This window comes from Trachypithecus francoisi, unplaced genomic scaffold, assembly GCF_009764315.1.
Source record: "Trachypithecus francoisi isolate TF-2019V2 unplaced genomic scaffold, Tfra_2.0 Lachesis_group6, whole genome shotgun sequence".
Taxonomy (NCBI): domain Eukaryota; kingdom Metazoa; phylum Chordata; class Mammalia; order Primates; family Cercopithecidae; genus Trachypithecus; species Trachypithecus francoisi.
In genome coordinates, this window is record NW_022681471.1 from 117735657 (window position 1) to 117762373 (window position 26717).

At 41.9% G+C, this 26717-nt stretch overlaps 1 protein-coding gene across 1 annotated transcript in view; it reads right to left on the minus strand.

Moving 5' to 3' along the window:
- Positions 1-26717, minus strand: part of NHS (NHS actin remodeling regulator) — a 365929-nt gene that overhangs the window by 217923 nt on the left and 121289 nt on the right.

The window sequence follows — 26717 nt, forward strand, 5'->3', positions numbered from 1 at the left end:
CCTCAGTGACTCTAATGTGCATCCTGGATTGAAATCTAATCCCAAATCCCTTTATTACCTCAAAGGCCTAGAGGAATGAAGGTCACATGGCTAGCTAATGGCAAAAGTCAAGACTAAAACCTTTCATCTGTGATCTCACTGCAATATGTTGCTCCTCAATGACTGTGTTTTTCTAGAAGAACTACTTGCTCCCACGAATTTAATTAAAAGAAAGATGACAATACCAATGGCTAATGCTCCTGTTGGTCTGAGTGTTCAAGGGGCGCCTCTGTGCATTTTATCCAGCAATCAGGGATAGACATCCTCCACTAGACAGATACACAAAAGGCACTTGCTCTTCTAGGCTTTAAAGCAGCCCTATATGCTTCTGAGTTGAGCTGATGTCTTTCATCAAACTTGGTGCCATTACGACACAAGTGTGGGAGCTTTGTTTGAGTTCTGGGCTAGCCATGCAACAAGCTTTTTTGCTTTTAAGGCTATAGATCCATATATTCCCATTCCTGGGTTAAAATGTGTATGTGCGCGCGTGTGTGTGTGTTCCATTTGAATTACACTGGGGCCAAGCTGGCAGTATGTGATGGTTGAAAGGTCAAGCAGACATAGGAAGATATCACACAGGCACAAATGAAACATCTCTCCCCTCCTGTACACTCCTCAATCCAATGAAAATAACACATTGGCAACAAAGATGGTCAGTGTTTTCTTTGTGTGTGTGTGTGTGTGTGTGTGTGTGTGTGTTGTGAGTTACATCCCCTTTCAAGAATATTATTGGCAGTTACAGAGGAGGGGCATGTGTGCAAATGAGGGTATAAATGTTTGGGTCCATTTGCAGAAGCCAGCCCCTAGAAAGAAGTAGCCACAGAAGTCTGTCAAAATATGGAAAAACATTTAAGGCCTCTCTCTGACTTGAGCTAAATAAGCAGGATTGGAAAACAATCCTCCTGCCTTTCAAAAATCATTCAAACTCAGTTCTCCAAGCCTAATGCTTCTCATCAAGTATCAGCTAAGGATGCACTGTCCAATATGGTGGCCAGTTGTCACATATGGCTTTGGGGTATTTGAAACTTGGCTAATCTGAATTGAGATGTGCTGTAAGTGTAAAATATATACAGAACTTCAAAGGCATACTACAAAAGAAAAATGTAAAATACTAATAATGCTTTATAGTGATCACATGTTCAAATTATAGTACTTCAGATATGTTGGTTAATAAAATATACTGTTAAGATTAAGTTCACCTTTTTTTTTTTTTTTTTACATCTTTTAACAGTCCATCTCCTAGAAAACTTAAAATTATACATGTGACTTGCATCCCATTTCTACTGAACAGTGCTGGACCAAGAAAATCATCTTAATCATTTCATTGAAATAATCATTTCACTTGATTCAAGTCAGATGTGACAAGTTATTGACTACATTTGAAGAAATTGAGGCAGAATAACACTCGTTAAGAACCCAGACTTCCTGAGTTCCAACTGTAGTTTGGCCACCTACTATCTGCATGTCCTTCATATTTAACCTCATCTGTAAAATGGTAATAATCATACCTCTATCCCATAGGGTTGTTGTGAGAATTGAATGAGCAAAATAAATGTCCAGTGCTTAGAAGAGCACCTGGCAAGTGTGAGCGCTCAATAAATGTTAAGTATTATAATTATCCAAACCATGTTAACATTTTAATCATTTTAAGGATCCTAAAATGTTTTCCAGACTTCAACAGGCTACAGATGAAAGAGGTTCTACATTCAAGCTACAGCATATACAAAAACATTTCAATAACATACATGAACTTGTAAAATCTCACTAGTTAGCAGTCGAAATCCTTCTTTGTACATAATGTGGACAAGTCTTATCACTGAATAACTGGTATAATATTTATACCAATAAATATTCCTTGGTATATAATATAGACTCAGAATTTCAGAGCTGGCAGTTGAATCACCATTTATCCTATACATGAATTACCAGTTTTCAAAGATTCATGGCACAATGGAATACTCCCAATGTTGAAATGGTACTAAACATACTAACCCCTCTTTGATGATTTAGAAGATATTTGCAGAATGTTTAGTAAGCACAGGTCAGTAACACATGAAGCATGGAAGGGTCATACAGGCACTGTCCTAGGTGATGAATAGGGCCAGCTTTCAGTGAATCATGCATATGTCAGGTAATAAAAACTGAGTATGTTTGACAAAGAATCCAAGCACACTGAAAGAAAAGCCCATTCTGCTTCTTCAAATTTGTGTTATTTGCTCCAACTCTGCAAGGGCCCCTCATCTCTAGGATGACCTAAGCTGACCTGATTTATAGTTCAACTCTTGGATTCTGGGGAGGGCATCTTTCAAGGAGTCAGTGATCACTCATACCCACCCTGATTCTACCACATAAAGCTGCCAGTCTGCCCCCACACATATTTTACTTATCCAGAGAACTCTGTTGCTTCTAAGCCATTCAGTTGTAAAGAAACCAAAGAAAATAATGAGAAAGGAAACAGCCCTATAAGCGCAGCAGACCTTGGAGAAATCTCTCAGGGTTGAAACCAGAGTAACTCAACCTTGGCACCATTTACATGTCCTGGGGGCTGTCCTGTGCACTTACAGGAAGTTTAGCAGCATCCTGGTGTATTAGTCAAGGTTCTCTAAAGGGACAGAACTAACAGGATATATGTATAGATGACGGGGAGTTTATTAGAATTGACTCACATGACCACAAGGTGAAGTCCTACAATAGGCCTTCTGCAGGCTGAGGAGCAAGGAAACCAGTCCAAGTCCCAAAACCTCAAAAGTAGGGAAGCCAACAGTGCAGCCTTCAGTCTATGGCCAAAGGCCTGAGAGCCCCTGGCAAACCATCGGTGTAAGTCAAAGAGTCCAAAAGCTGAAGAGCTTGGAGTCTGATGTTTGAGGGCAGGAAGCATCCAGCACAGAAGAAACATGAAGACCAGAAGACTCAACAAGTCAAGTCCTTCCACATTCTTCTACCTGCTTTATTCTAGCCACACTGGCAGCTGATTAGATGGTGCCCACCGGATTAAGGATAGGCCTGCCTGTCCCAGTCCACTGACTCAAATGTTAATCTACTTTGGTAACGCTCTCACAGCCACGCTGATATGGTTTGGCTTTGTCCCCACTTAAATCTCATCTTGGATTCCCATGTGTTGGAAGAAGGACTTGGTGGGAGGTAATTGAATCATGAAGGCAGGTCTTTCCCATGTTGTTCTCGTGATAGTGAAAAAGTCTCATGAGATCTGATGTTTTATAAAGGGGAGGTTCCCTGCACAAGCTCTCTCTTTGCCTGTCACCATTGATGTAAGAGGTGACTTGCTCCTTCCTTGACTTCTGCCATGATTGTGAGGCCTCCCCAGCCACGTGGAACTATAAATCCATTAAACCTCTATCTTTTGTAAATTGCCCAGTCTTGGGTATGTCTTTATCAGCAACATGAAAACAGACTAACATACACATCCAGGAACAATACTTTGCATCCTTCAATCCAATCAAGTTGACACTCAATATTAACCATCACACCTGGCCTCTACTTACTTAGGCAGTCGCACCTCCCCCGAGATGTGACAACCAAATACATTTCCAGACGTTGTCAAATGTTCCCTTGTGGAGCAAAATTGGCCCAGTTGAGACCCACTGGTCGAAACCAGTGAGTTTCAACCTTGAGTGCACATAAGCATCACCCAATAGCTTGTAGAAAACAATGTAGATCCCGGAGCCCCACTCTCAAAGTAGTTTCATTCAGGAGGTCTGGGGTGGAGCCCAAGAAGCTGTGCTTGCAACAAGCTCTCTGGGGAAGATTCTGATGTGGTTGATCTGAAGTCCACATTCTGAAAAACATTGAACTTGCAGCCTGCATGCACACCCAGGTCAAAATCAAGGTTATGGAAAGCATGAACTTGAAACCAAAGCAGAAACAGTTAGACAAATGAGCCATGTGGTATATAAGTTGCTTGATTGTGTAGAGCTACATGTGGGAGAAATAAGGTATTGAGATTAAAGAAATTGTAGAGTAGAAAGGAGCCCTTTTGTAACCTACCATGGGAAATTAAGAATATGCTGAGCTAATACTGTAATTTTACTCTTGGGAAGCACTGAATACAGGTGAGTAATATATCTACCAAGGTTCCACGTTAATTTTTTCCCCTAATGAAGAAACTGAGCATTTACAGAATTCTGCTTCAGCTCATAATAATCTGACATTTGATTTTCGGTTTAAGCCCATTCCAAGAAACTGCAAATAGGCAGCCAAGATTCTCAAGACCTGTAAACAGGGTTGCAGTCCCCAGGCGAGTTACAAGAAAATGAGTAGGTGAGACCAGGTAACTTGGAGTGCAGAGCCTCCCACAGGACATTCTGGCTTAAGTTGTCACTTCTTACATGCAGCCACAGTCTCTACTGAACTTACTTGGTGTGAAGGGGCTTGTGTTTTGCTTATCAGCCTTGTTCAACAGGAGAAAGAACCACTTAAAAAATAAAACCACTGTCAAGCTGTCATTGATAGGTAATTTTAGCTTAGGTTTAGAAGCAAGCCCTGCAACAAGAAGACTAGTACAAGTATGGAAAATTCTGCTCCAAACACTTGTCTTAAAAACAAAAATTTGTTCCAATGTGACTGATACATTAGGAAATGACTTGGGCATCATGCAAATTTCACATTTGCTTATGTGCCATTTGTCTGAAAGAAATAGTAAGTGAACACAGAAAAGTGCACCCAGTTGAATTGAGCTGCATTTACAAAATGCACACACATACACACACCTTGAACATCGACCAGCTACCTCAGTTCACCTTAGAAGCCACAACCATCCACATCTGGTGTTAAAATTTTCCATCGAGTTTCTGACCACCTTCCTTCCACTCTTGCATGGTAAGTCACAAGCTGCAACTCTTCCAATGACCACTTCCACAAGCCACCTTCAGGGATTTTTCTAGGTAAAGTGCCCTATCTATTGTTGTACTTATGCATTTTTAAACCATACAATATGTGTAAAACTATAATTTTTATTAGGTTCCTATCTTATTTTTTACATATCACTATATTTTTAAGTGTTGTGCCCCCTAATCTCATTTATCCCACAAGCCCTGTGGTTTTTATTGCATAACTTTGCATAGCATGGTGATTTTCTAGAAACTCATTTGTCATGTTATAGCAGAACTGACTGTAGTTTATTTGAGAGGCAAGGAAATGCTGGTAAGGAAATATAGAATCAAGTAAGTGAGACAGGAAGGAAAGGCAGCCTATAAAGAGTGCATTGTCAAGCATATTACCACTGTGCATGACTAGAGTTTAATCCCACTGGGAAATTCTGGGAAATGGTGCAAGGAAATTCTGGGAAATGGTGCAGGACATGGCTCAGATTTATCCCAGCTGAGAGGCGATGGAGCTGGGGTATTTATACACCAACTCTTCTTGGGTCCTGGTTGAGGGCTGCTCCTAGGGGTAATTCCAGCCTGAATGTCTGAATCAGAAGGACAGAACCATCCCTCATGGATCCCTCCTTCCTGATCCCCAGGAAGGCAATGAGATGTAGATAGATGAAAATCCCAATGGAGCACACTGAAGTGGTAAGATCCAAGGAATAAGTCATCTTCTTATGAGCATCTGCCACCAAGACAGAAGAGGGAAAAATACTGCGGAAGAAAAGAAGACAAGAGATGGGATTGCACATTTCAAAACCTCTTACTATAAACCAGTGTTTTCCAAGCTTGCCTGGCACTAGGAATAACACAAGGTTGTTAAAATACAGATTCCTGGGACCTACCCTACATCTATTGAATCAAATTCTCTAGAGGAAGGGCCCAAGAAGCTTTTTTATGGTGAACAAAACTCTCCCCATCCCACTGCCAGCCTCCAAAAGTGACTGTCTTATCTGGCAAGCCTGGGAAACAATGCCAAACAAATAATACACTAGTTCTCTCAGATTCTGCCTGGCCTCAGGAGAAGTTCCTATACTATGCGACAGGGGCAGAAGAGTGCCTAGAAATCACTGTGGAGAGACCTACAGTGCTGCTCAGCCCCTCCAGCCCCCAACTGCACCCACTATCAGAAAACCAAGAGGTAGCAGGCAGGCTATGCTCATTTGTTTCTTCCCTTAATCGTCAACGGCAGTAAGTGGCTTATAGAGAGCTCGAGGGGGCAGGCATGAGGGCCTCCCAGCCCAGGTCACATCCTGCCCACCCACAAGTAAGGTGACTTAAGGCCCCAGAATAGCTTCTCTCTTCCTAGAGATAACTCAGCTTCAGGAAATTGCTGTACATGTAATCCCCTAGAGCTTAGGCCAAGGCAATCCCACCTCACCACCCATGGCTGAACACAGAACTGGAATTCTGCAGCCAGCCAGTCCATCTACAACCAGGGACAATCTCTTGTGCGTCAGCCTCAATTCCTTACTTTTCCTTAACCCCAAATATGGCTCATTTCTGAGGCTGGTCAAATGAATAAAGCCCTCATCTATGCAACCGAATGATGGAGAATATTGCTTTAGAATTGATGAGTAAATAAATCTATGTCTTCAGTTAAATTGCCCATTGAAGCCTTATGCCCACATCAAAAAATGTCCAGATATAAAATGTCAGAGTAATGAGGCTGGAGTTTATTTTTACATGTAACAACGTTTGAATCAGAAAGACAGAACCATCCCTCATGGATAAAGGGAAATGGAGAGACCAGCTACCCAGGCTACTTTGGGAAAATCTAAACAGCCTCACCACTCAATTTATAACCTCACTACTCAAGTACCAGCTCAGCTGCTGCTATAGGAACAGTGCTAACCTTGGGCATGGGTATGTATTGGCCATCCTGGGAAGCAATGCTTTCCCCACTATTCACTAGTAGTGGTTCACATTGAAATCATCTTCACGTGACATCTTAGGAACAAATATTCCAACAAGAAAGCAGGAGGTGGGCATCTGCAGACCAGTAAATTCATGAGGTAGAATGAGACCTAGACTGGGAGGCTGTGTAAAGGCCATGACCAATACTCAGGGAGAAGTGTGGTGGGCTCAGCCCTCTGAGGGAAAGCAAGGCAATCTGGAAAGTTCTAGAAAGGCACCCAGAATTCTGTGCCTAGCTCTTTCTGCTCACTTGATATTTCACTTCCAGGGTGCTTAACTACAAAACAGGAGATGGTTCATACGATCTGAGATAGTGGGAAATAGAAGGAGATACTGAAAAAGAGAAATAAAATAACAGTTTCTAGTCGTAGTCAATGGTAGGGTCACCAAGGGTGAACAACTGTCAGGGATAAACTTCAAGGTAGACCCTGGGAGACCAGGGTACACCTTTCAGGATTGAGAGCTTTTATGATGCTTATTCCACATACTAAAGTGCACTGATTAAAAAATGTTAGTAGAAAGTTACTGTGTGCTGGATTATATTTGCTGCATAAGCACAATGTAGAGACGCTGGAATTGTCTGCTGCTACTATTGTGGCTGCTGTTGTTACCATTATTATGGTATGATAACTGTAAAACTACACTCCTTTATTACAACTAGCTTTTGATGTAAAGAAGGCAGTCTGCATGTGCCTGTTTTCTAACCATTTCTGATTGCTAAGTGGAGAGGCAATAAGGCCATAGAAGACCCAGTAGAGGCCCTGGATTGTCTACCTTTAAGCTGTGTGACCTTGAGCAAGTTCCTTAACCTCTCTGAGTCTCAGTTTCTTCATTTGTAAAATGGAGATGCAAGTTATAAAGCTGGCTACCTCAGATGGTTGTTATAATGGCCAAATGAAAACCCCATGTAAAAATATTTTTTAAAAGTAACACGCCATAGAGATTAAAATTACTTCTAACTACTGGGCCAGGTGTGGTGGCTCACGCCTGTAATCCCAGCACTTTGAGGGGCCGAGGCAGGTGGATCACCTGAGGTAAGGAGTTCGAGACCAGCCTGGCCAACATGGAGAAACCTCATCTTTACTAAAAATACAAAAAATAGCCGGGCATCATGGTGGGTGCCTGTAGTCCCAGCTACTCTGGAGGCTGAGGCATGAGAATCACTTGAACTTGGGAGGCAGAGGTTGCAGTGGACCAACATCACACCACTGCACTCCAGCCTGGGCGACAGAGTAAGACTCTGTCTCAAAAATAAATAAATAAATAAGTTACCTCTAACTATTACCTGAAGTTCAAGAATAAGAAAGAATGCCTCCCAACAACATCATTTGCTGGACAGCAGTGGATACTTTAAAGGGATTCTACCTGAACCCCATCATGCCTGCAGGACTTTCACTACGAAATGCTAAAGATACTTTGTTATAAGCTAGTTCCCTAAGAGGGATTCCAGGGAGAGTGCTGTATTATAGGAAGCAGCACGACATGTTGGTTACATGAAGGCTCTGGGTTTGAATCTTATCTCCAACCCTTACTAGCATACTTACCTTCTCTGTACCCACACTTCCACATGGTGACTTTCCTTGTATATGCCCAAAAGAAATGAAAACTGGTACTCAAGCAAATACACACACAAATGTTCACATGGCACTATTCACAATAGCCAAAATGTAGAAGGAGCCCAAAAGTACATAAACAGATGAAGAGATAAACAAAAGGTGAGCTGGGCACGGTGTCTCACTCCTGTAAGGAGTGCCTTGGGAGGCCAAGGCAGGTGGATCATTTGAGGTCAGGAGTTCAAGTCTAGCCTGGCCAACACGGTGAAACCCCGTCTCTACTAAAAACACAAAAATTAGCCGGGCAGTAGCGGCACGTGCCTGTAATCCTAGCTACTCGGGAGGCTGAGGCAGGAGAACTGCTTGAGCCTGGGAGGCGGAGGTTGCAGTGAGCCGAGATCGTGCCACTGCACTCCAGTTTGGGCGACAGTGAGACCCAGTCTCAAAAACGAACAAACAAACAACAACAAAAAAAGATAAACAAAAGGTGGTATATCCATACACTGGAATGTTATTCTGCCATAAAAAGGAATGAAATACTAATACCCGCTGTAATGTGATGAACCTAGAAACCATTATGCTAACTGAAGGAAGCTGGTCACAAAAGAATGAATATTGTATGATTCCAGTTATATGAAATGTCCAGAATAGGCAAATCCATAGGACGGAAAGTAGATTGGTGGTGGGAAGGGGCTGGGGGGAAATGGAAATGGTGGAGTGACTGTTTACCAGATATGGGATTTCCTTTTGGGGTGATGACAATGTTTTACAACTAGAGGTGATGGTTGTACCACAGTTCATCACAACGGTTGTACCATTGTGAATGTACTAGATGCCACTGAATTGTTCACTTCCAGAATGGTTAATTTTGTTATGCAAATTTTGCCTAAATGAAAAAATATACAATTCCAAAATAATAATAATAACAATAACAACCTCAGGCTTACTATGAGGATTAAATGAGATAGTATATGGAAAACACTTAGCACTATGCCTGGCAGAGTAAACACCCAAGAAATGCTGTCCTTTTTCATGCTTGCCCCCATCTTTCAGAGAAAGAAGGTGAAACACCAAAGCCACAGTGAGAGAGATGAGCGAGGTTGAGACTGAATGTCATTCTTGACTTCTAATAGAAAGGGCTAATCAGGCCGGGCGCGGTGGCTCAAGCCTGTAATCCCAGCACTTTGGGAGGCCGAGACGGGCGGATCACGAGGTCAGGAGATCGAGACCATCCTGGCGAACACGGTGAAACCTCGTCTCTACTAAAAAATACAAAAAACTAGCCGGGCGAGGTGGCGGGCGCCTGTAGTCCCAGCTACTCGGGAGGCTGAGGCAGGAGAATGGCGTAAAACCGGGAGGCGGAGCTTGCAGTGAGCTGAAGTGAGCTGAGATCCGGCCACTGCACTCCAGCCTGGGCGACAGAGCGAGACTCTGTCTCAAAAAAAAAAAAAAAAAACAAAAAAAAAAAAAAAAGGGCTAATCAAATTTGTGCTCTAGAGACAGAAGAACACACACCTCTCCCTCACCTAATGCATCCAAAATCCTTTAGCAGTTTTGTCTACGTCTTGGACAATATGCCAATAAAGAAAGTGATCAGACACCTCAGATAAACAATGGTGAGAGGGGGCCTGGTCTTTACTAAAAATCCCCATCTGTAACTGAAAAATAAGCAATAGTGCCTTACGTTCTAAAAGGGAAAACCTTTTCTGGCAAGAAGCATGGAGAATCCCCAGAGGCAAAATTTTCTGGGAATTTAAAAACACACCTGGGATGTCTTGCCATTCTTCATTTTTTCACTTTGATCTTCATTACAGTGGGGTGAGTTATGTTTTTTTAGGTATTTGTGTTTTTCCATCTCAAAGCAAAACTCTAGCACAAGTGAAGGGCAGGAAAGGTGCGACAAACAAGTTCACAGGAGCACCCGAGTTACAACAGAAAATATGTCACCACAGAAATACCCCAGATGTCAAAACATCAATAACATGATCTCTCCACTCATTTCATGATTCTTAATGATCCATGAACTAAGTACACATTTATGAAGCCCATAATATATGGCATCTGAAGATGTCACCTTTTACAAAGGAAGAGCAGAAACTTTTGTCCTCTTTTTGTTTGTTGGCTACTTGGGGATTGTTTGCTTTAGCAAGAAGCCTAATAAGACTGGCCAATGGGATTGTAATACAACCCAGATACAGAATGGAAAAAAATCTGTCAACTATAAAAGGTAGTAAGGCATCTGAAAAGTAGACACTTCAAACTACACTCCATTATGGCAAGATTAGTCATCTCATCTGACTGGTGTTTTTTTCCCAGCCTTAAATGTGACCAGGGGGAAGATATGTCACAGATTTATGCCCTAGAAACCAGTGACCCGGAAAAATCCCCCAGTGGATTCAAGAAGGCACAGCTACATCTACTTAACAAAATCTACTTTCCAACTGGAACCTAGCTGCAACGGAGTCTGGAAAATGTCATTTCTAGCTTTCCAGCCTCTCTAGCACATTACAGGAAGATATGCTGGAAGGATGTGAGAATAGATGCTAGAGGCCAATCCACTATCTTGTTGAGAATTAAAAAGGTGGATATTTCTGTAGTTACCCTCTCTCTCAAGGAATTACCAACAGTCACAAGGAGAAAGAGGCAAAGATTCAAAGTCCCTGAAGTCTGTCAGTGCCATCAGGACAAGTACACCTGACTTTATTATTTATTAATTACAGAGTCTCACTCTGTCGCCCAGGCCGGAGTGCAGTGTAGTGTGATCTCAGCTCACTGCAACCTCCACCTCCAAGGTTCAAGCAATTCTCCCTGCCTCAGCCTCCCCAGGAGCTGGGATTACAGGAGCCCACCACCACACCTAGCTAATTTTGTATTTTTTAGTAGAGATGGGGTTTTGCCATGTTGGTCAGGCTGGTCTTGAACTCCTGACCTCAGGTGATTTGCCCACCTTGGTCTCCCAAAGTGCCGGGATTACAGACATGAGCCACCGCACCCAGCCAAGTGCACCTGACTTTAAGTGCGGTGTGTGTGAATAAGAGATAAGAAAGGCAGCCTGTGGGTGCTGATTCTAGGACTGAGTGCTTTAGAAATGTGAGATGACAAAGTTCTGACTTGGCTCTAACTTAAATTTCACACATGGCCTCTTATTTCCATATTCCTTGGTTCTATTTCCGTGGGATCCACAAAGTGAGGATTTGGCCGAGAGTCGGATGAGGAAGAATGATGCTGGGTGTGAGAATTAAATCTGATCATGTTGAAGAAAGCACCTGATGCTCAATGTGATTCTTTTTCAGGGTATTAAGGGGAACTAGTGGGGAGAAGAAGGGAAAAAATATCCTACATTCAGTCATCTTCCCTCCTCAGGCCCCGGCTCCCCATTACAGATGCTACACACATGCATATACAGGCACATGCACACACACTCGCACACACACATATCCACACAATATTTTCACCCTCACCCTGGCTGCAGAGACAGTGCAATTTAGAAAAATCAGTCAATCAATCAATCAATCTTGAGTCAGGAAACCTGATTTTGATTCTCTGTTCTCTCACTGTTTGGCTCTGGCAAGTCATTTTCCCTCTTTGAGCCTCTGCTTCTTCATATGGAAAAAAAAAAAAAAAAAAAACACTGATCCCGAGGTCACTATTCATTATGCAGATTAAATAAGAAGGTGTAATCTGTGTTCTACAAAGGTAAATCACAATAAAAATGACAGTTGTCATTTTAAATCAGTAAATATAACTTGTATTAGCTATTCGGATGAGCAAAAGTTAAAAGCTTGGTAATACCTAAGGTTGGAAGGAAGAAGGTTCTCATACACACAGGGTAAAAACACAAATGTTGCAACCTAATTGGAGGGTAATTGGCAAAGTTTTCTCCAGTTAGAAAACATACCACCCTTTGAACTGGCAGTTCCACTGTATGGAATTTACTCCAGACATAGCTGCAAAAGTAAGCCAAATTATATGTAAAAAAATACACAATGCAGCAATGTTGATAGCAGAAAATGGAAAAACCTACATCTGTCAGTGGGGACTGTTTCAATATATTATAAAGTTGTAAATACTCTGTATCTGATGAAAAAAATGAGTAGCTAATTTGGAACTAGAAAGATGTCTAAGGTTTGTTATTAAGGCAACTAAAAAGCAAGATAATGAACATTGTGTGTAGTATGAGATAGATTAATTTACATTACATATATACATATATATATTCACACACACACACACACACACATAGGTAGTTGAATAAAACTTTTCTGAAATGATACACATGAACCTGTTAGCAGTATTTATCTTTGGAGCGAAGACTAAAACTCAGGTGAGAGGAAGACTTTCACGTTTCATTTTATTTTATTCCTTTCTTTAGAGTTAGGTTTTATTTTTAACTGTGTACATGTATTTTTTTTCAATTCAAAATTACACACCATAAAAGAAAACTACCAAGTGGAGTAAAGAAACCCTTTTTGCAAATGGGCATTGTAAAAATAATAAATCAGCAAATGGAAACACTGTGTTGCCACATGTGGTGACCCAGCCTCAGTGTTTAGTGACATTGCTCTGTTAGTTGCCAGTCCTCTCTCTCCTGAACATTCTTGTCTTGGGAATTATGAAAGGTAGAGGAAGGAGGGGAAAATAGAAATGGAAAGCCAAAGGAAATAAATACAGAAAAAGCCCAAGAACATATGGGAAGAAAAGATGATGTAAGAAGAGGGTGAGAGAAAGTCAACGTTTGACCACATTCTCTAGCTGGCATGGAACTGTGAAGGGAGAGACAGCTTGAGGGTCAATTTCACATCTTTACATGTACAGTTTGTATTTAAGTGAATATTTTCACCATAACGATGGCTGTGGGAGAAGTATACATATCTTGTTAGCTGAGAATCTCAAGAGGTAGTAGATATGTAATCTTTTTACAGAAGACTCCTGTTGTTCCTAATATTTATACAGCTATATATACACAGATGGGTACCAGCACAAAAGAGTAAAACTTTCACATCTCTGCAGATTCAAAGCTGTAGAAATCACTTATAAAAACGTGTCAGCCAGTGTGTCCCTAGTGTCTTTCAGAAGCCTGGTTGTAGGGGATGCTAATAAAATGCTGCTCAAAGAGTAGATTTCCTGGTAAGACAAGAATGGTAAACACTTGAATAATCAAAGTTGAATTGGTTTCCCAATTGCAGAACAACTAGGTTCCTCCAACATGTTCAGTGTACTATGATTCCTGAAAAGGGTGAGATGTGATATGCAGTATCTCCCAGACTTCCTGTCTGGGGAACCCTTTCTTTCAAACAGGCACTGCATTGGTGTGTCTTGGAATGTGCTTTCAGAAGTCAATTCATTCAAGGGTTGTTTCTCCTCCTCAATGTTGAGATCACAGAATGGCTGGACATGGGACTTAAGAGCTATGCACAGAATATTGTACCCAAAATAATTATTTCAACACATGGATCAGGATAAAAATTATAAAAGCCAGGTGTTATGGCTTACAAAACACCCTGAAATTATCACCGTCCCCCATGATATTAGTCCTGGAATTAATTCAGAAGTTATACATTTCAACTCCTTCATTGTACAAATACAGAAATGGTGCCCCAGATAATCCTCAGCAGAGAGAAAACAATGCTAGTGGTTCTGAGCTGGGACTCTGGAGCCAGAATGAGTAGGTTCAAATCCCAGCATTTTACAGGACCTTGAGTAAGTTACCTGACCTCTCTGGGCTTCTATTTCCTCACCTGTAAAATGAAGATAGCAGTAGTCTATATCACATAGGATTGTGATACGGATTAAGTGAGTTTGTAGCTGTAAAGCACACAGGACACGACCTGACACACAGTAAGTACCATATAAATATTTCTTTAAGCAAAATAAAGTCACCGGGATCTTGAGGTCTTAAACTGGGGCATCCTCACTGCAACATTACCACTTTAATGCAACACTTCCACTGTTATCAAGCAGTAATTTTAAAAAGTGAAATGAAAAAGATAATGGTTTGGCCATAATCAAAAAGCCAATGTTAATGGGAGGTTAATAGGCCCATCATTGCCAGGGCAAAATCCAAGAATTCAAATAACACTTTCCTTCTAGAAACATATGTTGTGTCTTTTTAAAATTTATAAGAGCCAGGAAGGCAAGGGATGCATTTATATTTTTTTCCTTGCCAGCCTTAAGGTTCTAGAAAGATTAGGTCATTTTTTAAGAGGATGTTCACAGTGTGCATTGGGAACTAGGGAGGTGGGAACTGTAGACTCAGGATACTGGAGGCACAAGAGAAGGAAGAGTTGAAAGTGGGATGTAGAGAAACTCAAAGGAAAACAGGGTGTGTTTCTGAGAGGTAAATGTATAAAGTTGGCATATAAACATGGGCTGAGGTCTTCTTCTTTAATTTGTTCTAAAGCAGAAGCATTGGGCAGACTAGAAAACCCTGACTTCCAGGAAACAACAGGTGCTGGAGAGGATGTGGAGAAATAGGAACACTTTTACACTGTTGGTGGGATTGTAAACTAGTTCAACCATTATGGAAAACAGTATGGCAATTCCTCAAGGATCTAGAACTAGAAGTACCATATGACCCAGCCATCCCATTACTGGGTATATACCCAAAGGATTCTAAATCATGCTGCTATAAAGACACATGCACATGTATGTTCATTGCAGCACTATTCACAATAGCAAAGACTTGGAATCAACCCAAATGTCCGTCTGTGACAGACTGGATTAAGAAAATGTGGCACATATACACCAGGGAATACTATGCAGCCATAAAAAAACGATGAGTTTGTGTCCTTTGTAGGGACATGGTTGCAGCTAGAAACCATCATTCTCAGCAAACTATCGCGAGAACAGAAAACCAAACACTGCATGTTCTCACTCATAGGTGGGAACTGAACAATGAGATCACTTGGACTCGGGAAGGGGAACATCACACACCGGGCCTATTATGGGGAGGGGGGAGGGGGAAAGGATTGCATTGGGAGTTATACCTGATGTAAATGACGAGTTGAGTGATGGGTGCTGACGAGTTGATGGGTGCAGCACACCAACATGGCACAAGTATACATATGTAACAAACCTGCACATTATGCACATGTACTCTAGAACTTAAAGTATAATAATAAAAAAAAAAAGAAAAGAAAACCCTGACTTCTTAAATGCAGATTGTTCTTTTTTTTTTTTTTTTTTTTTTATTATACTTTAAGTTCTAGGGTACATGTGCATAACGTTTATATCATGTATAACTCCCCAATGCAATCCCTCCCTCCTCCCCCCTCCCCATGATAGGCCCCAGTGTGTGATGTTCCCCTTCCCGAGTCCAAGTGATCTCATTGTTCAGTTCCCACCTATGAGTGAGAACATGCGGTGTTTGGTTTTCTCTTCTTGTGATAGTTTGCTAAGAATGATGGTTTCCAGCTGCATCCATGTCCCTACAAAGGACGCAAACTCATCCTTTTTGATGGCTGCATAGTATTCCATGGTGTATATGTGCCACATTTTCTTAATCCAGTCTGTCACAGATGGACATTTGGGTTGATTCCAAGTCTTTGCTATTGTGAATAGTGCCGCAATAAACATACGTGTGCATGTGTCTTTGTAGTAGAGTAATTTATAATCCTTTGGGTATATACCCAGTAGTGGGATGGCTGGGTCATATGGTACATCTAGTTCTAGATCCTTGAGGAATCGCCATACTGTTTTCCATAATGGTTGAACTAGTTTACAATCCCACCAACAGTGTAAAAGTGTTCCTATTTCTCCACATCCTCTCCAACATCTATTGTTTCCTGACTTCTTAATGATTGCCATTCTAACTGGTGTGAGATGGTATCTCATTGTGGTTTTGATTTGCATTTCTCTGATGGCGAGTGATGACGAGCATTTTTTCATGTGTCTGTTGGCTGTATGGATGTCTTCTTTGAGAAATGTCTGTTCATATCCTTTCCCACTTTTTGATGGGGTTGTTTGTTTTTTTCTTGTATATTTGTTTGAGTTCTTTGTAGATTCTGGATATTAGCCCTTTGTCAGATGAGTAGGTTGCAAAAATTTTCTCCCATTCTGTAGGTTGCCTGTTCACTCTGATGGCATTAGTTGTCTTGTGCTGGCAGTTGAGTTTCAGCCTGAATGCTGAAATGCACATTTGTTAACTAGAGCATGGAGAAGGTTCCAGGCAGAAAAGGGGCATGGAAGGAGGAGAATAAATGGAGAGGGAAAGGGCAGTGTCTGTCTGTCCACTGCCCTTCACTCTCCTGCTCCAACTGCAGAGGTTAAAGCTGGGCAGAGTCAATGAACTGCCCATGAGGTTGTGTTCACATGACCTTCCTGTGAAACTAGCCCCTCCCAAGCTTTGGAAGGAAACTTCCAAATATTCAACAAGGAGAAGGGAACATTATCCAATGCAGGAAGAAAAAAATGGAAGAGACCCGAGGAGACGAATAGGCCCTTTTTTTCCCGAGTGTACACAAGCTGCAATTTAGACTAGTGCTTACAATGTTGGCCTGTGATATCGAACATTGAGGTAAATAAAAAGAATTAACTGAGTTCAATAGACTCTCCACCAAACAATTGAAACTGGAGGCGTAAACATCAGAAGTAACCCCATGGGGAAACTGTTTTCTTTGAAGATGTGCCAAAGACTCTTAATATTCCCAAGCAAGTTGGCCTAGAGTTGCATTTTCTCACAAGGATAGTGATCAGATTCTATGAACCCCAAATCTATATACTTGGTTTCTCGCCGAAAGGGAATATCTGAAATCATCACTGTCCTGAAACATTCAAGACTTGTTGTTACCCGGCCACACATCTTTTTGTTTGTTGTTTGTTTGTTTTTGAGACAGGGTCTTGCGCTCTGTTGCCCAGGCTGGAGTGCAGTTGGTGTAATCACGGCTCACTGCAGCCTTGACCTCCCGGAATCAAGCGTTCCTCCCATTTCAACCTCCTGAATAGTTGAGAATACAAGCACCCACCACTATGCCCGGCTAATTTTTATAGAGATGGAGTTTTCCCCCATGTTGCCCAGGCTAGTCTCAAACTCCTGGGCTCAAGCAATCCTCCTGCCTCTGCCTCCCAAAGTATTGGGACTACAGGTGTGAGCCACTGCACGGGCCCTGCCCACACATCTTGACCTTCCCTTATTTCCACCTTGGCTATAGTCTCAAGGAAGTAAGTCCCTCTAAATACCCTAATCCCCCCACTTCTTTTTTCTTGAGATAGGGTCTTGCTCTGTCACCCAGCCTAGAGTGCAGTGGTACAATGAGAGCTCACTGCAGCCTCAACTTCCCATGCTCAAGTGATCCTCCCATCTCAGCCTAGGCCCACAGGCATGCATCACCACACCTGGCTGATTTTTTTTTTCTAGAGACAGGGTTTTGCCATGTTGTCCAGGCTGGTCTCAAACTCCTGGGCTCGGGCAATCCTCCCTCCTCAATCTCCTAAAGTGCTGGGATTACAGGTGTGAGCCACCCTGCCTGGCCTGATCCCTTCTTGGTCTCAAACTCCTGGGCTCAGGCAATCCTCCCTCCTCAATCTCCTAAAGTGCTGGGATTACAGGTGTGAGCCACCCTGCCTGGCCTGATCCCTTTCTTGATCTCCTCAAGAAGGGCTATTAGCTCTGGTCTATTCTGACCTCCCCATAAATCAGAAATGCAGCCCAACTTTTAAAGAAAGCTATAATAATAGATGTCACTTATTGAATATTTACAACATGACAGGCAATTTATACAACACTATTTCACTTAATCTCTCAAATAACCCTTTAAAACAGGTACGATTATCCCCACTTTCAGGTGAAACAATAGAGTCTGGGAGCAGTTAAGGGACTCAACCAAGAAAGCTCACACAGCTGATAAGCACTGGAATCAAGATTCAAACCCCAATCTGCCTAATGCAAAAGCCCCACATACTTGTCCCTATTCCATGCTACCTTGAACCCTTGTCATTTTCTTCTGGAGGAGCAGCTGACAGTATGTGCAGAGGCATAAAGTCCTCCATCAAGGCACTGCTTAAAGCTCATAAAGTCCTTTCCCTAGCTTCACATAGAAAAGGAGGCACAGGCCTAGCTGTTTATTGCTCCTGCCGCTTGTTCAGAGTGGAAGTTCTAATCAGACACCCCAGGAGGAAACGTGGCCAGACATTATAACCGGCAACAATGGGATCACAGCCAGGGCATTTCTATGAATCCTTCCCTCCTCCTCCACAACCTTCAGAAGACAAACAAATGATAAGACACAATCAGAATCAAGGAAGGCTCCCAGCAAAATCAAACCTGACCTCAGCCTAACAAACATTCACTTCAGTCATCTGGGTTCTCCAGCTTTATGGCTTAAGGAAGCAATTGCATTCAACACTCCTGTGTCTGCTGTTTGCTCTCCATGCCTTAAAGCCCCAGCTTGTCAATCATCTCTAGAAGCCCAGACTGGGAAAGGCACTGGCCTTCCTTTCCCATCTACTAGGGGATTAATTTCATCATGCCACGTATCCTGGTTATCAGTTCACACATGTGCCTCAGAACGCTTCTCAACATAAAGTCAAAGTGGTTTACAGGCACGGAGGAAGTCCCAGACTCAATTCCAAGATTAAGATTAAAACAGCAAAATATGCTCAGAACTGTAGCCAGAAGAAAGATGCATTATTAAACATAGTCATGCTATAGCACTCCATACCGGTGGATGTCATGCCTGTTATTTGACTATCCACATGAAGCCCATCTCCTTTCAGAGCCCTGCATGGCAATGTGTGAGAGCTGAAAGTTCATCTCCTTTCAGAGCCCTGTACCCAGGACAGGGTGCCCCACCCAGATTCCCTTTACCAGGCCTGTGTAGCTATCCTCCAGATACTGTGAGTGGTGGCTGCTAGTGTCTCGCAACTACCCACTTCTCAGGAGAGTTCCCCTTGGCTGATGAAAGCCACCTTGCCTGGAAGGTAAGTTGCTCCTTTCCCACGGGCAGGACTGATACAGCTACAAAAGCTCTCTCCCTGCAGATAAACGCAAAGCTAAGCTCCATCTGAGACCACATTCTGGCTCAGCAGTGTCCTGTGCCCCATTCAGCTTCCTTCATACCCTTACAGGTTTCTCCCGAGAACTCTCTCCCAATAAATCACATGCACTAGAACCCCTGTCTCGGGTGCTGTCTCTAGGGAACCCAATTCAAGACAGACACAGAGTTGGAAGCAAAGATGAGTTCAAGAGTAAAACCCTGCAATAAGGCACCCCATGATAGCAAGATTCTGGATTTAATGCAGTAGTGATGGGTTGTACTTTCAAAAAAGGGCAAAATAAAGTTCTATGTAGGGGAAAGTGGATAGAAGAATTGTGTGGGGGAAGGTGAGGCCGGACTGGGAAATGGCAGGCAACCCTGACTTAGCAAGTGATGCAGGGAGGAAGACAGTAAGTCCCCAAGTCCCTAGTATTCTTCTGACCCAATCTCCCCAAATAGGCCAATGAAAGAGTGCAGCTCCCCAGGAGATTCCTGGAGTATCCTAGCCAACCACAGGACCCAGAATCATCCTCATGAACATTTAAGCCAGAAAGGTCCACTGCCACCAGAAACTGCAGCCAGTGATAGAACAGATTTGGATCACACAGTCAGACTTCTGGAACTCCTAGCCAGGTAGCTATGAAGACTTGCCCAATTTGTCATCGACCTCATGGCATGGCATTTTACTTGCACACTATGAGGGAAGTTTACTGTATTATGTTTAAGGTTGTTCAATTCAAAGTGGGCAACAATTATAACCCCATCAATTTTTATCCATGAAATTTTCTAAATCTGCACCAACACAGGGAGAGGGTTTAACATAAGCTTTCAGCATGTGAGCAGCTTAAAAAACCTCACGCAAGTATCCAGAATGTCCAAAGAGAGAGGACATCATGGCTAGAAGATATTGATTTCTACACAGCTATAGCTTGATTAAAGTCAAGGCTAGGATCTCTTTGATGTTTCTCCACAATAACTCTGATATAACTATCGTGGAAGTATGAGTTTGGGCTGAGCATCTTGTTTTTCCGGATGCTCAAGGCATTGGACCTGTGGCCAAATGGAAGGTATAGCAACATCATAGCAACAAGGCTTGTGTCATTTTCTACCCCCAAACCTAGACATCACAGATACGTACCACATCATGCCATTATATGAATGTTAGACTATACAAACAAGAATGAACGGCAACAACCTCTTGACTGCAATACCCTGAACTGCAAAATCATGTGGTGTTGGATGCCCCAGTTTTTAGTGATACTTTGTGAGAACAGTTCCTACTCCATGACTTTTGGACGAGGCAAAATTTTACCTGGGGATGAATCAGATAGAGGCAGGTGTGGAGGCCATCAAAGGGATATCTCTCGACAGATCCCTTTGAGATCCCTGCAGGGACAAGATCAATCAAGTTTAGGTGAGGAGATAACGCCACAGGCACAGGAGATCTCATACCCTGCTGGTAGTGTTTCCATTGGAAAGACCACATTGGAGAATAATTTGGTAATACCGAGAAAGCTGAAGAGGAACAAACCTTTTGGCCCAGAAACTTCATTTCTAGTTATATAACCTAAAGCAATGGCTGTCAATGCTGGCAGCACAATGGAATCATTTGGGGAGCTTTAAAAAATACAGGTGCCTGGGCTTCACCTTAGTGTTTCGGATTTAATTGGTCTGGGTGCAACCTGGCAGTGGGACTTTTCAAAGGTCCCTAGGCAATTCTGATGTGTACAAAAGATTAAGATCCACTGCCCTAGAGACCTTTTCCCCCACGTGCCATAAGGACATTTGTCATAATTATTTATGGCAGCACTGTTTGCAGGAGCAAGAAATTGGAAGTAACCTAAATACCCATCAATAGGAGTATGCATAAATAAATTGTACTGTATTCCTTTAATAGCATTCCTCAGGGCAGTTAAAGATGAATACAGTATGCCATGTGTATCAACATGTTTAAATCATAAAGCAAGTTACAGAAAGACACATACATTATGAGCTCTTCAAATTTTAAAAACATGTTAATACTATTATTGAAAATATACATATGTAGTAACGATATTAAAACATATCGAGGTGAGAATACAAAAGTTAGAATAAAAGCTAACACTGGGGAAAGGGCAGAATTAGATTAGGATGGGAAAGCAGGGGCTTTCAATTCTAACTAACATTTTATTTCTTTAAACAGAAAGCAGACGTGGGAGAAACGGTAGCTTTGGTAGAACTGAATGGTTGATACATGACTGTTATATCATTCTCTGAAGGCTTGCATAATAAATATTTAAAGCTACAGAATATAAAAGTGATCAAGCAGATAAAGTGACTCAACATATACATAAGCCTCAACTTCATCATAAACTCAACAGAACAGAGGACAGAGGTAGCAACTCCTTAAAAGAAACCAAACAAAACCTTGAAGACCTTTTACTATTTAGGCTTTATTAAGTCCCCAGAAAAACTCCAAGGCATTAGTTGCATGCTATCAAATGCTGTCGTGTGTATTTAAAACAAAAAGGCACCTGTCAAAGGGAATGAACAGGGCACTGTCCATGTTGCATGTTCCCATCCATTCAGTGAGCATTTCTTTTATGAGAACCTATTGTGCACCCAGCCCTGAATGAGGTGTAGGGTTTCTCTTTTATCTAATCCCAATCATGAACCCAAATAACCATGAGTTTCTTTTTTCATTGGTAAAAGTTTGCAAAACTGCTATGAACCACAGACACAATTTTTCTTCCGCCAGGGTTTTCCCATTTTAGTTTAAGGGCATCAGATGTCTCCAATTATCTACATAGAGCGTTGTGGAATGAACGACAGCAAAAAAAGTCCTGTAAACAAACTTACCTTTAACAGAGAAATGGGGTGGAGGGAAGGCAGTGGATAGAGGAAGACAACCGTTCTGCAAAATCCAGCAAATTGGGAGAGGGTGTTGCAAAATAACAAAGGTTGAAATTATTATTTTAATCAGAGCTGATTAAGTAGTATCTAGAAGAAGAACGGGTGGTGTTTTCTAGTCCTTTGGGTCTATCAGCTTGTTGCCAAACCAGTTCTCCTTGCAGGACATTTGGCAGTGCTCTTTTGGACATCTGCTTGCCAAGATATTCACTGACATGGTCCTTTGTTGAACGACTGGAGCTTTGGTCTTTGTGTCCCCAAATCAACAGAGTTTCTATCTGGGTCTCAAACGCATAACTGGACAAATCTAAACCACTTTCTCTCACCTTTACAAACTTCTGAGCTCTTCCTTTTTTATCCTGGAAAGTGGTCAAAAACGGATTGCTGTCAAGCCTGTTTGAGGTGGGTGGGGGGACAATTAGGAAGTGGGTGTCACCAAAGAAACAGGCTAAATCAGGGGTCCTTGGAGGAGGAAAATTCAACGGCACAAACCTAGTTCCAGGAGTGTACCCACACTCAGGAGTAAAAGATGCTGTGCTGCCTGGGCCTATTCCCCTAGATCCATTCCTCGCCTTCTACTGCTTTGCTTACCCCTGCAGGCTGCATATCTCGAGTCTACTGGCTTCTAGCTGGGCTCAGCCAAGAGGAGGCACCCAGAGGAGATTGGAGGGCAGAAGGAAGGGAAAAGGTAGGGTATTTACTCCCTTCACTCTTTTTTTATTTTTATTTTTGAAATGAGCTATTTTGTTATTAAAATTGTTTACAAAAAATTATCAAAAGAAAATGTTAACATAACTCTAAGTTTTTTAAAAAGCCAGCATTTTAAAAAATGTACCCAGGTTCACAATTTCTTGTCTGCAATTCTGAAATCCAAGAAGCTTACAAAAACCAAAAGACTATTCTGTACCTAAATTAAATGGTAAAACATGACCTTAACTAATATAAAACTATAGACTTTATTCATCTTACTTATTGTGAATAGCTGAACATTCCGATATTAATGTATTTGAGTATACAGTCTAATTCCAGATTATACTGGAGGTATCATACAATATATAGTTTACTAAATTACCTTTTTATATTTAATCATTTCTCCCTTCACTCTTAGAGACCATGGCCATGTCTCCTCTGGGGTTTCCACTCCCTCCAGGCTGGCTCACCATTGTTCCAACCTTTCCAGAGTGCCACCAGCCCTTAGGTTCTGGTAGCTTGGCCCCTTCCCTATGTCCCTCCAGCTTAAGAGAGGCAGCAGATTACTACCATTGCTAAACTCCGGGTTACCTCACCATTCTCTGTGTGACTTCTCAGCCCTTCTATCATCAGTGGAGCCAATTCCTTATATTAATTCCCTCTGTGTGAAATATCTGCAGTAGTTTCATTTTCCTGGTTAGACACTCGATGGTATAGACACTTTGAGACAGCTGTGTGCCAATGGGTTTACAACTGGCTTCTAAGGTACACTTGGCCGAAATATGCCAATAGGCATTTACATTTGACTCAGAAGACCTAGCCTCATATCCTTAGCCTCAGGCTGCCTAGGAGCTTAATACTGGACATTTATACAACCTTCCTAAGCCCCTGTTTTCTCATTTTTAAAACTAGAGATAATGGTGTCTACTTTACTGGATTTTGAGAAGCTTAGATGAAATGATGTATATGAAAGAATACATCTATATATCTCTAGAATGCGAAACAAATCTATACAAGTATTACTGTGATACCAACAATATTATTATTATTAAGTTTTTGGTCTATGAGTAACATTTTTATAAAAATGATTCATTTTATAAATATAAAATGTTTGCTCTTTCCTATCCACTCATCTCTAAAGGGCAATTTTTATAGGATATTTTGAAGTGAATATTTCCCTGTCTTTTGTAGAAATGTTTACCATGTAAATACACAGCCAGGCCAAGATAGAAGTAGGATTACTAAGTTCTGTTGGGACAAGCCCCGGGTAAACACAGAGTATCATGTAATGGATGTGTGAGGCAAGGCTGGGGAGTGTTTGGAGGCAAGGGGTGAGGAGCATTTACCTGGGCTATCAGTATTCCCTGTAAGCATTAAAAAGCTTGAGTTCTGCTTCCCTGCCTCAGCCAGTTGTTTTGAATACCTCCACATTAGAGCAGCCAAATGTGAGTTTAGAAGTAAGAAGTGCCTCAATCTGTTCAACTGTTCTTGAGCTGAACTGACCCAACCTTGTTGGTCCATGGCTCCAATACAAAGAAGTGATTGTGACCATCAGAACTCTTAACACCCAAGGCCAAAGCAGGCACTCATCCATGGGATGTTATAATATTTCAATGGCTGGGAAGTCCCTTCCTCAATGGCATGCACGTGCAAAAAGTTTTGGGTTTTTAAAAAATTCTCCCACTAGTCCTCTGATACCTACATCAAGGAAAACAATTTTATTCTACCATCAAGGACCGCAGTTCTCAGGGAATGAAATGCTATGTGACTGTGATCTTGGTTGTTTTGCCTGGGAGCAGGATCTTATGGAAGAGGGTCTGTGATGCCCCATAAGGAGAAGGATATCCCAGAAAAGGGGAAAGGGTGCAGAAGTTTATGGCTGGGAGCACCAAAGGTGAGCCTCATGCTTCACACTTTTTCCAAGCACTCTCCACAGTTATGATTAAACAGAAGGGGAAAGATTCCCAAAACAAGTTTTGAGTCAGAAATCAAAAACATCAAATGGTATTTGAAAAATGAACAAATGTCATTCCTTCATATTTTGGAAAGACAGCCATGTGGAATTAGTTCAAGAGTCATCCAGGGCCAGGCACGGTGGCTCATTCCTGTAATCACAGCACTTTGGGAGGCCAAGGCAGATGGATCACTTGATCTCAGGAGTTTGAAACTAGCCTGGCCAACATGGTGAAACCCCGTCTCTACCAAAAATACAAACATTAGCTGAGTGTGGTGGTGTGCGCCTGTAATCCCAACTACTGGGGAGACTGAGGCTGGAGAATCTTTTGAACCCAAGAGGCAGAGCCTGCAGTGAACTGAGATTGCATTGCTGCACTCCAGCCTGGGGGATAGAGTGAAAATCTGTCTCAAAAAAAAAGTAATCCAAGTCATCCAGGACCTGCTCTGTACTTCACACCAGAGCCATTGCCTCATTTAATCTTCCCATAACCCTTGGAGCAATGTCTTATTCACCCACCTTTCAGATGAGGAAACAGAGGCCCAGAGAACCAAACTTCAAAACTAGGATACCTAACTCACCAATGAGTGCATTCCTTTGCCCTGCCCTGCCCTCCTGGTTGGTAACATCTTGGAAATCAGTGGAAAGCTCTTCCTGGTTGTCATTCTCTCCCTTGCAGGTTAAGGTGGTAAAGTGTCGCTCCTGAAACTGTTACGTAACTATAGAATCACCTAAAAATCTTGTTTAAATACAGATTCTGACTCAGTAGGTCGGGCGTGGGGCCTGAGATTCTACATTTCTAACAAGCTTCCAGAAGATACTGATGCTGTGGTACAGGGACCCTACTTTTGAGAAGAAATGGCATACATCTCCATAACTTCCCTTTCCTCATTCACTTTCAATTCAGGAGGCTTAGCCATCCACTCATTTGAAATGTACTGAGTGTACTAAGCATCTACTATATGCCAGGCACTGTGCTGGGGGACTGGCAATGCAGTGGACAAACAGACAAAACCTTTTCCTTCATGAAGTTTACACTGCAGTGGGAAAAGACTGAAAATAGATGTGGAAATGAATAAATAATGCAGCATCAGGTATGTGCTGGGAAGCATGGAATAGACCATGACTGAGGACAGGGAGGGGATTCTCTGACCCCAGTGCACACTTCTGGGACACTGACCCATGATCAGTGGAACCAAGCACCTCTAATGGCATTTCTAAATCAAGCCATCAGCAATCCATACAAATGTAACGGCCCACCTGCTATGTATAAGTCAAAGTATGGGATGAAACGATCCAGTGTCTAGGACTGACTTCGAAATAATATAGGAAGGGAAGTGGGTAAAGGTATAGGTGAAACAAGATTGGCTGTGAGTTGGTAATAGTTGAAGCTGGTTCATGGGTACCTAGGAAAGGTTCATCATATTGTTCCATTTATTATATGATTGACCTTTTCCACAATAAAAAAAAAAAAACACAGAATTCAAATATGTAAGTGGTTGGAACACAATATCTGCCTTGCAAGAACTTACAAGTCACCATGTAGCTTGATCCTATATCAGGGGACCTTAAGCTAGAATTCAGGGGTCCAGAAACTTGCAGAGAAATTTAAAATTTTATTTTTAGTCATCTCTAACTGAAATGTAGCATTCCTTTTAGTTATGATCATAGGCAACAAATCACAATAGTAGTAGAACAGAACCTGTTACTCCATCACCAATAGAAAGACCTGCAAAGACACTTAGACTCCCACACAGTAATAGTGGGAGACTTTAACACCCCACTGTCAATATTAGACAGATCAATGAGAGAAAAT